Genomic DNA, 8,435 nt, shown 5'->3' with positions numbered 1-8,435 from the left:
CAATAGGAATGGTGCACCTACAACAAAATGTTTCATCACAGGTACAACATTCCTATTGAAACATAGTGTCCTTTTTTGTCAAAATTCCAACAACAAATGCAAGGAATCTCCAACGCGAGTGATGTGCCTGTGAAGAAATATTTTTTCGTAGCAACAACACTCTCGTTGGGGCCTATGTTGGGCATGTCCATCAGAATTCCGAAAAACAGGCTATATTTAAAAAAACAAAAAACTTGCCATCAGGGAATATAAAGCATTGCAAATATGGAATATGATTTGGCTCTGTTGGACCCTGTAATTAAGATTCAATACATATTATTTAATAAGATTAATAGTGGAGCATAATGAAATATTGAAAAGTACATTACCTTCTTGAGCTTCTCTTTGTTTCAAGAATATTTTAATATTCTCTACTCAACAGGGTCAACCACGTGAAGGTGGAAGCTCATTTGGCCCTCCCCCCCACCTAACATCACTCTAAATTCCCCATTAAAATATAATATTCATTCATTCTTTCATCCATTGATAAAATATAACATTCATTAATTATCATATAACATTCATTAACAAATAACATTCATTAACATGTAAAATTCATCAACATTCATCAACACATATCATTCATTAACATTCATTAACACATAAAAATTATTCTTTAACAAATAATACGATTACAATCATTTATTTTATTTTATTTTTTTTGAAGCTAAGTAAACACTAAGCGGAGCATCATTTTCTTCATCATATTTCCCCTCTTCAGTTATTGTGCCCTCTGCTCGTGATCGTAATGTATTCCTAGTTTTGTACTCATGACAAGGATGCCTAGGCACAGGAGGCTCCACTACAATAACAAAGAAATGGGTTAAATTCATAAGATTTTTTATTATTGTTACAAGTATTTCATTAATTAAAAGAATATTACAGGGGTGCTCTTTACCTGATGGGGCCACATCATCTTCCTGATCATTTTGTTTAGCCTCATCCTCAACATGATGAACACCCTCTAAATCCTCTAGAGTTAAAACACACACGAAAGGTTACATTAATCAATACACCAATTGCAATTAAATTTATTTAAAGGAATAATAGTCGTCCTCTTTACCTGATGGGGGCACATCACGTTCCTGATGTTGTCTACCCTAATCATGCTCCACTTGTTCACCATGCTCTGCATGATCTAAAATAAAAAAAGGTTACATTAATTACTACACCAATTTCAATTAAAGATGTTTAATTATATTAATAATTACATAAAAAAAATTGTATAGCACATTAATACCTCCAGTACCGGGATGCACACAACAACCTTCATCATGTGCAGGTTGTGTTCAACCCTCAGTAGGTTGCATTCTAATGCCATGTATATTGTTATCATTGCTTGCTTATTTAAAACAAATATAGTCACTTTATGTTGGAAATTAACATTGAATAGATTATTTCTCAAGTATTTAATTTTAAATAATTTTCATTTAGCTTATTTACCTGTGTGACAGATGCATTGGAATCTTGTGTTTTCCCATTCAATTCTCTTAGGCATTCCACCAAAAAGTCCATAGCCTTGCTGGAAGGCAATTTTCATGTCATCTTTTGTCGACGCTCTATTGAATTTAGAGCCCTAAATTTTTTCTTCATATCATGAATTTTGCTTCTATTGTTTGATTAAAAAAAAAAATTGCAATTTATTATTTCGATGTGATATTTCATTTATTGATACTTATAATTCATGCGACAACTTTCATATAACCACAAGAGCCAAGTTTGTGTTGCTCGTGCTTTTATAGTCTTTCCTTAGTTGCCTTCGATGTGTTGGGCAGCCTATGAAAAGTTTGAAATATATTAGATTATGTAAATATGAAGAGTAATTAGTACATAATTACATTGTTAAGAGTATCACATACCTTCCTTCACCCAGTGGTGTATGTCCTTTTCTCTTTTCAACTTTCTCCTTTCCATCTGAAACTAGGTCCTTCCAGTCCCTCTCTTGAATCATGGGGGATGCTCGTACTTTATGTTCTCTAAATGTGTCCTATATTGGTCCCTCACGTACTTTAGATATGTGCCAACTTTTTGAAGGAACTTGGTTTTGTTGAATGTGTCATTTCTGAACAACACAACCAAACGGTTTATGAGTTAATATTTTAATTATTGATTTTGACCATTCCACCATGTACGTATGGTGGGCCTAAATATATCCAATGGAATATCATTTAGATGTTTATAAAAAACATCATTTCCTACAAAAAAATCATGGGATCATTAGTCCAAAATGAGTGATCAATAAGTAAATTACAATTGGACTATATATAATAATTATTTTAAAGTACCTGAAACCTTCTCTATATTTATGGGAACAAGATCATCGGTCACCACAAATGTGACCGACAAAATTATCGTACTAATAATACAAGAAGATCAAGGAAACTCTGCTAAAATACCACCACTAGTGGCCTCTACATCCCCAAGTTTGTGTCCTATTGCACAAGTCAGTGCAGTATTTGATGACTCCATGTTGCATGTTGCTGACATTACAGTCGACAATATAGGTGCGGATGATGAGGTCGGATGAGGCGGTTGATGCACATGAACATGGACAACACCTAAAGATTAATACATTAAATACACAATACATTAAATAAGAATAATAACACATTAATAGAAGGACAAGAACATGTAAAAATATGAGTTGGTGTATGCACAGAACATGGTCATCACCTGAACTACCTAGAATACCCTAATCATGGTCACCAGCTTCATCAGAATGCAAAAGTTATTGTAAAAATAACAAGTACATATTTTAGTTCATGACATAAAGAGTATAAAATATAAACCATGAATGAACTTATGTTATAATTAAAGATTTCATGATTGCTTACTTGGAAGTTTTGTGCACCCTCTCTTTTATCTCATCAGTTTGAGGGATTATGAATAACAATTTAAGAATTTCTTTATTATTATTTTTTTGCATCTTTATTATCATTTCAGCTGGGTTTGTAGAATATGTGATGTCATCATCGCATAATAGTGAGTCCACCTCTATATCGATGTTCTCAACTACTGCAGGTGCCTTTCCCCGAACATCCATCTGTGACAAGAATATTAGTAACATTATCAAAATTAATCCAAAACCCTGAAGAAAAGAACAAAATAATATAACATTTTGCTTGTATCTAATTTGTACAATTACAATGAGGTTTACCTGCTAGGTAGAAGTGCCCAAAGCTACATCCCGGTCTGTGATATGTGTCGAATAAATGTCACGTTGTGACAAAAATTAAATATAAAAGAACATTAGAGAAATGAAACCAATAGACTTACCAAAAAAACTTAATAATAAAATGGTATATTAGAGTCATTAATTGGAGGTTGGTTTAAATTTTATATATAAGTACGCACCACCCCCACGATAGTAAATTTTCTTGTATCTATGTGATTCAAATTGTAATCGACTAACAACTCTTCCCCTACACTTATTGATTTTAGCGTACATACGAATACACGGTTTCCCTCACGCGCCTTGAATATGCAATTGGGTTGCATATAAGTCAACCCAAGTCATGTACTATTTATAAAACCTACAATATTCCCTATTGCTTTTGGCCTTCCATCAATGTACATAGCCACTCTTTTACTTTGATCATTATCTTTTAGCTATATATAATTTGTTGATAGTGCATAACTAACCATACTTCGTGTATATCGAATCAGCTGCATCCAAATTTTGTAATTGTAATAGGGTCTGACATGCTCCATCAATTTAGCAACTTTGTTGTAATATACCTTTATATCGAATGGAAAATAGGCCCAAACCATGTAATTATGATGGTGTTATGCGATATATCCTCCTGTTAACACAAAAATTAGTGTTTATAGGAGGAAGTTCCTTGGGTACCCATTGTTTATGTAGATGTTTGTACCTCAAGGGAACCTCGATGTCTGATATGCTCTAGTCATTAGAAGAACATGACCCCCCTTGAGCAAGAAACAATTCCATGCGTTTATGGAATTTTCTTCTAATCTTTTGACCTCTAGTTGATCTCCCTCTTTTAGACCTACTACATGTGTTGCTTTCCTCTTCTCTTCCTGAATTTCCCTCGCTCGAGGAAGACACATCTAATAAATACCTATTTGGTGGTACGTGAATTCCATCAAATGAGAGAGATAGTTGGGAGAGGGTTGATTGTTATTGTGAGAGTAAATAAATTTTAGGATCCCATGGAGAGAGACGACAATAAGTTGTAATAGATGGTACACCATATCTTGTTGATTTTTTGCAAATGCTGCAAAAAGATTTGAGGGCAAGTTGTCAAAGGTCCCGATAGTCCTAAAAATGACTATGCAAAATTTTTCATGCCTTAGTAAAAATCTTGGTCATTCTAGATTAATTTTGTTCTTTGTTCATACCTTTGGGGTTTAGGTTTTAGGGTTTTACGCTTTTATAATTAAATCTTATGAAAAAAACCTAAGCTATTTATAATTTCACATTATCTTTTTGTCTTAATGGCTGAGAGTCGTGTCCTCATCGATGGGGCCATTTTATCCCCTAAGTTGTGCGTACCTATATTATCCTAGGCGGATCCCATTTAACATTTCAGCCGACACAGTTTTTTTTTATAAGTCTAATGTTTTAATACTGCGAGCGATAGCTAAACCACGAGCAGATCATATAGCCTACACTCCCATGCGGTTCAAGGTGTGTGGTAGACAATAGTGACAGACTACACGCTTGCCAACTTGGAGAAAATAGCGACAAGGTAGGATGATTGGATGCCAACTCATTTTAGAAGGCTAGTTTTTTGAAGGTTTATATTGAGTCAAAATTGATTTGACAAGCAAGGATAATAGTTTTAGAGGCATAAGAGAATTTGGATAACCTATGGGTTTGAAATAAAAAATCATGGATTTAGGAAGATTATTTTTGCATGAACAAACACCACCAAGTGAAGTGATTTTGACTATAAATACAATAAGGTGGTAGTTCAGTTTGTAGAAGAGAAAAGAAGCCTCTTTTCTTTCTGAAGAGTGGTTTTTCATCATTGAAGAAGATTATATTTGAGCAGTATCGTGCATGGAGTTGTTGTGTGCTTGATGATACTGGATGGGTGTTCTTTCTCTTGTGTGAGTTTTGTTATTGTTAGAGGGGTTGTGAAACTTTGAAGGATTATCGGAGGGAGTGTGAAAGCCATTTCTTATGAGAAAAAGACACTCATGATACATCCTGTCCTTCTACTCTGCCACTAGCTGGCAAGGGGTTTGAGGAAGGAGCTCACAGGGGAATGAAAGAACGATTTGTTTGAGTGGGGAGCGGTAGCCAGTCGTCTATGCGATGACATGCAAGCTGCGACCCCTCCCCAACATATTATGTTTCCCTATAAGCTTCTCCTTCCACTTACTCTGATCCTGGGTATAAATGTTAGAGATCTTTCTCTACTTTGGGGGTGGTTTTACTTCTTGCTAGGATCTAGTTTCCCTTCCAAGAAGGAAAATGTTGTGTAGGACAGAACGAAGCATCTCACAGTCTGATTGAAGACATCAAGATGATAATGGCACAACTCAAGCACTTTTGTTTCTAAAAATGTTTAGTTACAAATTGTGATTTTATTTTATCACAAGTGCCAACGTATGGGTAGTTTTAAGGAATATTTTGTAACAGAATTGCATATGGCTTTCTTGGCTTGTTCATTATAGATGACATGTGTCTCTTGGCCTCAAGCTTGTTGATCCCTTATTTTCTATAAAAGGGAAATCAAGGCCATTAGAAAGGGTTCAAAAATCTCTGAATAGGGTCTCTTTTGTGGGTCCGGGCTGCAAGATTAGGTTCAAGTTTTGATAAGTCATGAGTAAATAGCAGAGAATTGTAATGTCATTTTTCAGAGCAAAATAGAAGATAGTCATCAATTTCAAATTTCAATTGGGTTCTTCTGTATATGAAATGTATTTGGTTATTTGATAGAAGATAGCTTTTCAAGTTAATACAGATATAATTTCAAAATCCTTACTCTCTTGTGTATGATTTTATTTTCTTTTGAGTTAATGAAATCAAGGGTTTCATTTTCTTATTGTATTGTTATTGTAGTGTCATAAAATTGTGACCCCTATAATTTTGACCACATTTGGGGTCCTCACCTTGGTGACGACATCTCCTTCCCTAACCAAGACCTATTTCTGTATTCTCACACCTTCACCCTTCCTCCTTCATGTCCTGTGTGTTCTCTAGACCCTGTCTAGGCTCCAAAATAAGGTAGGCCAAGGGTGTGGCGCCCCCATCCCCACCGCTTAGGGTGGTCCTATGTCAAGTCTGCCCGATCGCCTATGCACAATTTGTCTTTGGGGTTTGTAATTCCTCTTTGTCGACCTTTGATGGTTGAAAATTAATCCTTGAGGCATGTATAAAATGGAATTAAATACCCTAACTCAGGAGATGGATGGACAACACATAGATGGATGATAAGGTATAAAGAGCATAAGGAGAAGATACAAGATTTCAAGGCCATCATCAAGCATTTAAGTATTCAAGTCTTCTTCATTCATCCATTGGATCAACATCACAACATTCACTTGCGAGCATGTGTGTGTGTTAGGGTTTTGTCATGTTACATGCCATTTCATATGACATTTGTGGTTACATTCAAGAAGCAAATCAATCATCATCAACAAGTTGTAAATCTACAAGGTATACATTTCCATTGGTTACATTCAAGCATTGGCAATCACTTTCTTTCAAGTTTGATTCCTCAACTGGGGTTTGACTGCAATTTTGACCAATCTATACATCTCCAAATCAAATTTTTTTTTGGATTCCGTATTAAAATCATAATCTCTACCATCCCTGAAAATTTTGAAAAAAAGTTGGTCGGACCGTGTGCATTCCCGCCATGGTCCTTGGTTTTTTTCGTGAAATTTTGGGAGACGAAATTGACTATATTTTTATGCTCAGATCTAGCAAATCAGCATACTTTATCAATTTTAACACTCTTTAAGGTCAAACACAAATTCAAAATTCATCAAATTCACATCTTAAAATTAATTTTCATAAAAAGGTCCTAATTTTAGAGTTCCCTTTTCCAGCATATTCTGATTTCACTTAAGAGACTTTTAATGGAAATTAATAATTTGGATTTACTTTCTCTTTCATATGTGATTACATTAATTTTTGCATATATTTATCATGTGTCGGATAATAGTTTCTTCCATTTCCTGTTGCTTCTCTTTCTTCATAGCATTTGGTCATATTGTGTTGTTAGGATTTTCAAATTATTAGATCTCAAAGCTTTCATGTATCATTTATGTTGCATTATGGTGATGTTGTTAACAACATGCATTTAATATGTTGACCACCTTAAAGCTTTCATAGATCCTAAACCTAATGATCCTAACCCTTGTACATCTCCTAGAGTATCTTGTGTAAAATAAATGAGATCTAATGCTTTACCCAATGATCTTTCTACAAGAAATAAAGCATTGGAAAGTAATATGGATCCGTCTTCTTCTTCTACACACACCCTTGAGCAAGGGGTTAAATATGACAACATCTACACTCATACATATTTAGATACTCCTTATTCTCCTAAGACCCATCTTCAACATCAAAGTCTATGTAGGGAGGATGATGTCATGCCTTTTATTCATGACCTTTCTCCTCGCATAGAAATCACTAAAAATGAGGTTTTAGATGATGAAGATGTTCCTCCCTAATCTTCCAAAAAGGATAAGCTTGATAAAGGAAAAGAGATTCTCATTCCCCATGATACTCCTCCTTCATCTACAAATCTTTTTCCACCTCCTTACACATTAGATTTAAAACAAATTCGTGATCTTGTTCCTCCATCTAGTCAATTGCAACATTCTTATGTCGTGTTTTTTCATATAATTACAAAACAAGGTTTTAAAGGAGAAGGAATTGGGAAATTTGAGCATGGAATTCGTGTCCCTATAAATCCTCCTACACAAACTACTACAAGAGGCCTAGGAAGTGGGACCCCTCTTTCTATGGAATAATTCCTTAGGCTTCAAAACATTAAAGATTACCTTTAAAAACAACAAATCAAGAGAGCCCACAAGAATGCTTCTTCTTCAAAGCATCCTTTGTGTTCATTTCATCAAACCCATGACCATAATGTTGATGATTGCCCTAATTTTCAAAACTCTATTCAAGATGGCATAGATAGTGGCCAAATTAGAATTGTGGATTATGAAACTTCTTCTTCTAACAAACCCTCTCTTTCATGGCAAGACGATATTTACCATCTTGACAGGTTAGCTGAAAGAATCTATTGGAGATTGAGATATGACAAGAACATTTTCTTTCCTCCTAAAAAGAAAAATAAAAACCTTAAGCAAGTGAAAGGTATTGAATATTGTATTTTTCATGATTTATATTCACATTCTCTTGGAAAATGTTATGCATTTAAGAAATTTGTTCAACTACAATATGATCT

This window comes from Cryptomeria japonica, chromosome 7, assembly GCF_030272615.1.
Source record: "Cryptomeria japonica chromosome 7, Sugi_1.0, whole genome shotgun sequence".
NCBI classification, from domain to species: domain Eukaryota; kingdom Viridiplantae; phylum Streptophyta; class Pinopsida; order Cupressales; family Cupressaceae; genus Cryptomeria; species Cryptomeria japonica.
Note: the sequence above shows the minus strand (reverse complement) of the source record.